The sequence below is a fragment of the Lithobates pipiens genome, unplaced genomic scaffold (genome assembly GCF_037356315.1).
Source record: "Lithobates pipiens isolate NorthernLeopardFrog02 unplaced genomic scaffold, aLitPip1_a1.2 Scaffold_10, whole genome shotgun sequence".
NCBI classification, from domain to species: domain Eukaryota; kingdom Metazoa; phylum Chordata; class Amphibia; order Anura; family Ranidae; genus Lithobates; species Lithobates pipiens.
The window spans coordinates 1,092,129-1,098,128 of NW_027507686.1; positions in this window are offsets into that span (position 1 = coordinate 1,092,129).

Below are 6,000 nucleotides of genomic sequence, written 5' to 3' on the forward strand. Positions count from 1 at the left end.
ATAAACCTGCCAGGAGAAAAGGCCATCATCGTCCTCCAATCAGAGACTCAGAATGCGGAATGATAATCTAGGAGGGGGAAAAGAAAGGTGTGGGAGTATAGAAATGATCCGCATATTGTGTGAGAGGATGGAGGGGGAGGGCCGGACTATGGTGGGTTCAGTTCTGAGCTCCCCATATTCCTGACATCTGCAGATCCACCATCTCAGCATGGAGGAACCCCAAAATGTATCCCCAGATCTCCGCGTTCCATGGACCCCCAAAAATAACAGAGAAGAATGCGGCTTACCGAGTATACTGACACCCCGGGCAGAGGAATGTGGCCCCTTACATGGGCAGTCATTGGGCAAGGGCCCCTCAGAATGGAGGTTGGAGGGCAAGGGCCTCTCAGAATGGAGGTTGGAGGGGAAGGGCCCCTCAGAATGGAGGTTGGAGGGGAAGGGCCCCTCAGAATGGAGGTCAGAGGGGAAGGGCCCCCTTAGATTGGGAAAATGGTCCTATTACATGCAGTCAGTTTGTAGAGTGCCTCCTACATTGGTGGATAGGGAAAGAAGGGCTCCTCAAATTGGTAGTCACTGGGAAAAGGGCCCCTTAGATTGATGAACACTGGGAGTAGGGCCCCTTAGATGGATGAACACTGGGAAAAGGGCCCCTTAGATGGATGAACACTGGGAGTAGGGCCCCTTAGATGGATGAACACTGGGAAAAGGGCCCCTTAGATGGATGAACACTGGGAGTAGGGCCCCTTAGATGGATGAACACTGGGAAAAGGGCCCCTTAGATGGATGAACACTGGGAGTAGGGCCCCTTAGATGGATGAACACTGGGAGTAGGGCCCCTTAGATGGATGAACACTGGGAGAAGGGCCCCTTAGATTGTTGAACACTGGGAGAAGGGCCCCTTAGATCGATGAACACTGGGAGAAGGGCCCCTTAGATCGATGAACACTGGGAAAAGGGCCCCTTAGATGGATGAACACTGGGAGTAGGGCCCCTTAAATTGTTGAACACTGGGAGAAGGGCCCCTTAGATGGATGAACACTGGGAAAAGGGCCCCTTAGATGGATGAACACTGGGAGTAGGGCCCCTTAGATGGATGAACACTGGGAGTAGGGCCCCTTAGATGGATGAACACTGGGAAAAGGGCCCCTTAGATGGATGAACACTGGGAGTAGGGCCCCTTAGATGGATGAACACTGGGAAAAGGGCCCCTTAGATGGATGAACACTGGGAGAAGGGCCCCTTAGATTGATGAACACTGGGAGAAGGGCCCCTTAGATGGATGAACACTGGGAGTAGGGCCCCTTAGATTGATGAACACTGGGAGTAGGGCCCCTTAGATGGATGAACACTGGGAGTAGGGCCCCTTAGATGGATGAACACTGGGAGAAGGGCCCCTTAGATTGTTGAACACTGGGAGAAGGGCCCCTTAGATCGATGAACACTGGGAGAAGGGCCCCTTAGATCGATGAACACTGGGAAAAGGGCCCCTTAGATGGATGAACACTGGGAGTAGGGCCCCTTAAATTGTTGAACACTGGGAGAAGGGCCCCTTAGATTGATGAACACTGGGAAAAGGGCCCCTTAGATGGATGAACACTGGGAGAAGGGCCCCTTAGATTGATGAACACTGGGAGAAGAGCCCCTTAGATCGATGAACACTGGGAGTAGGGCCCCTTAGATGGATGAATACTGGGAGAAGGGCCCCTTAGATCAATGAACACTGGGAGTAGGGCCCCTTAGATCAATGAACACTGGGAAAAGGGCCCCTTAGATGGATGAACACTGGGAGAAGGGCCCCTTAGATTGATGAACACTGGGAGAAGGGCCCCTTAGATGGATGAACACTGGGAGAAGGGCCCCTTAGATCAATGAACACTGGGAGTAGGGCCCCTTAGATCAATGAACACTGGGAAAAGGGCCCCTTAGATGGATGAACACTGGGAGAAGGGCCCCTTAGATCGATGAACACTGGGAGTAGGGCCCCTTAGATTGATGAACACTGGGAGAAGGGCCCCTTAGATCGATGAACACTGGGAGTAGGGCCCCTTAGATCGATGAACACTGGGAGAAGGGCCCCTTAGATGGATGAACACTGGGAGTAGGGCCCCTTATATCGATGAACACTGGGAAAAGGGCCCCTTAGATGGATGAACACTGGGAGAAGGGCCCCTTAGATTGATGAACACTGGGAGAAGGGCCCCTTAGATGGATGAACACTGGGAGAAGGGCCCCTTAGATCGATGAACACTGGGAGAAGGGCTCCTTAGATTGATGAACACTGGGAGAAGGGCCCCTTAGATCGATGAACACTGGGAGAAGGGCCCCTTAGATTGATGAACACTGGGAGAAGGGCCCGTTAGATTGATGAACACTGGGAGAAGGGCCCCTTAGATCGATGAACACTGGGAGAAGGGCCCCTTAGATTGATGAACACTGGGAGAAGGGCCCCTTAGATTGATGAACACTGGGAGAAGGGCCCCTTAGATTGATGAACACTGGGAGAAGGGCCCCTTAGATGGATGAACACTGGGAGTAGGGCCCCTTAGATGGATGAACACTGGGAGTAGGGCCCCTTAGATGGATGAACACTGGGAAAAGGGCCCCTTAGATGGATGAACACTGGGAGTAGGGCCCCTTAGATGGATGAACACTGGGAAAAGGGCCCCTTAGATGGATGAACACTGGGAGTAGGGCCCCTTAGATGGATGAACACTGGGAGAAGGGCCCCTTAGATTGATGAACACTGGGAGAAGGGCCCCTTAGATGGATGAACACTGGGAGTAGGGCCCCTTAGATGGATGAACACTGGGAGAAGGGCCCCTTAGATTGTTGAACACTGGGAGAAGGGCCCCTTAGATCGATGAACACTGGGAGAAGGGCCCCTTAGATCGATGAACACTGGGAAAAGGGCCCCTTAGATGGATGAACACTGGGAGTAGGGCCCCTTAAATTGTTGAACACTGGGAGAAGGGCCCCTTAGATTGATGAACACTGGGAAAAGGGCCCCTTAGATGGATGAACACTGGGAGTAGGGCCCCTTAGATGGATGAACACTGGGAGTAGGGCCCCTTAGATGGATGAACACTGGGAGAAGGGCCCCTTAGATTGTTGAACACTGGGAGAAGGGCCCCTTAGATCGATGAACACTGGGAGAAGGGCCCCTTAGATCGATGAACACTGGGAGAAGAGCCCCTTAGATCGATGAACACTGGGAGTAGGGCCCCTTAGATGGATGAACACTGGGAGAAGGGCCCCTTAGATCAATGAACACTGGGAAAAGGGCCCCTTAGATGGATGAACACTGGGAGTAGGGCCCCTTAGATCAATGAACACTGGGAAAAGGGCCCCTTAGATGGATGAACACTGGGAGAAGGGCCCCTTAGATTGATGAACACTGGGAGAAGGGCTCCTTAGATTGATGAACACTGGGAGAAGGGCCCCTTAGATTGATGAACACTGGGAGTAGGGCCCCTTAGATTGATGAACACTGGGAGAAGGGCCCCTTAGATCGATGAACACTGGGAGAAGGGCCCCTTAGATGGATGAACACTGGGAGTAGGGCCCCTTATATCGATGAACACTGGGAAAAGGGCCCCTTAGATGGATGAACACTGGGAGAAGGGCCCCTTAGATTGATGAACACTGGGAGAAGGGCCCCTTAGATCGATGAACACTGGGAGAAGGGCCCCTTAGATGGATGAACACTGGGAGTAGGGCCCCTTATATCGATGAACACTGGGAAAAGGGCCCCTTAGATGGATGAACACTGGGAGAAGGGCTCCTTAGATTGATGAACACTGGGAGTAGGGCCCCTTAGATTGATGAACACTGGGAGTAGGGCCCCTTAGATTGATGAACACTGGGAGAAGGGCCCCTTAGATCGATGAACACTGGGAGAAGGGCCCCTTAGATGGATGAACACTGGGAGTAGGGCCCCTTATATCGATGAACACTGGGAAAAGGGCCCCTTAGATGGATGAACACTGGGAGAAGGGCTCCTTAGATTGATGAACACTGGGAGAAGGGCCCCTTAGATTGATGAACACTGGGAGAAGGGCCCGTTAGATTGATGAACACTGGGAGAAGGGCCCCTTAGATCGATGAACACTGGGAGAAGGGCCCCTTAGATTGATGAACACTGGGAGAAGGGCCCCTTAGATCGATGAACACTGGGAGAAGGGCCCCTTAGATTGATGAACACTGGGAGAAGGGCCCCTTAGATTGATGAACACTGGGAGAAGGGCCCCTTAGATCGATGAACACTGGGAGAAGGGCCCCTTAGATCGATGAACACTGGGAGAAGGGCCCCTTAGATACCATCGTCTATAGTCCCATAGTCCATATTACACCCTCCACTGTCCATAGAACCATCGTCTTTTAGCCCCATACTCCATACTTCATAGTTCATCCCAAGATTGAGCAGGAGCGGGTGGCTACGTTCCTCCATACAGGGGTCCTAGGAGAATGAATGTAGCCCCCTCTACCAGGAAGTCAGATCCCAGCAGCAGATTTCGGGGATTTGGAGGCCGATAGCCATAGAAGGGACTTTATTGGGTACAAGGATAGAAGGTCTTTATTTCATCGGGGGTTGGGGTCATTGTACGGACCGGTTCTATAAAGCTGCCGTGGGCTTCATATAGATGGAGACTAAGCTGGGGGCTCGGCGGTGATGTTCCCGGGGGACGGTGGATCTGGTCGGCTCCTCACACACAGGCAGATGGTGAAATGAGGACAATTGATGGACCCCCATGTCTCGTTGTCTGGGGGGCTGGTGAGGCTCACACAGAAGAGATCTGCATGGAGTATAAACACTCCGCATAGCTGGGGGGATAAACAGGCTTCACACTGCAGAATAAATATTTAAATTGCAGGGATCTGGGCACACACAGCCGGGGGCTCCAGACCTGCAGGTCAGTCATCACTTCTCACCCTGCGGGGGTCTTGTACAGGTGGGGTGACACAAGGCGGCTCGGCCAGGACTGCGGATCGTCATGAATAGAGACATTTCCTTCTGACTGCACATGGCGGTGCCCGGGGGGGGGGGGGGGGATTCTGGCGATCTGACCCGCCCCCGACTCCCCAGGAAGATCGCTGATCCTGATCCCGGGATTACGGGGAACCCATCAGCCTATTCCGGAATGTTCATTAAAAATGACACCCCACCAGATGGTCCCATCTCCGCTCCTCACAGCCCCTCGTAAACAACGCCGCCCCCCTCACCCGCCTGTCACTTGTAATTCTCAGCAGATAAAAGTCTCTCCATAGAGAAAAAAACGAAATATACCGAGAGACCAAATCCGAGCCGAAGAGACAGAAATCTACACATTACTCCACCATTACATGGACCTTTATTAACGGGGGATCTACGATGGAGGGAGACCTGGGGGGAGAACCTCTGGGGGGGTCTAGGATGGAGGGGGACCTGGGGGGAGAACCTCTGGGGGGATGTAGGATGGAGGAGGACCTGGGGGGAGGGGGACCTCTGGGGGGATCTAGGATGGAGAAGGACCTGGGGGGAGAACCTCTGGGGGGGGGGGATCTAGGATGGAGAAGGACCTGGGGGGAGGGGAACCTCTGGGGGGATGTAGGATGGAGAAGGACCTGGGGGGAGGGGGACCTCTGGGGGGGATGTAGGATGGAGAAGGACCTGGGGGGAGGGGGACCTCTGGGGGGGATGTAGGATGGAGGAGGACCTGGGGGGAGGGGGACCTCTGGGGGGGATGTAGGATGGAGGAGGACCTGGGGGGAGAACCTCTGGGGGGGATGTAGGATGGAGGAGGACCTGGGGGGAGGGGGACCTCTGGGGGGGATGTAGGATGGAGAAGGACCTGGGGGGAGAACCTCTGGGGGGATCTAGGATGGAGAAGGACCTGGGGGGAGGGGGACCTCTGGGGGGATCTAGGATGGAGAAGGACCTGGGGGGAGAACCTCTGGGGGGATCTAGGATGGAGGAGGACCTGGGGGGAGGGGGACCTCTGGGGGGATCTAGGATGGAGAAGG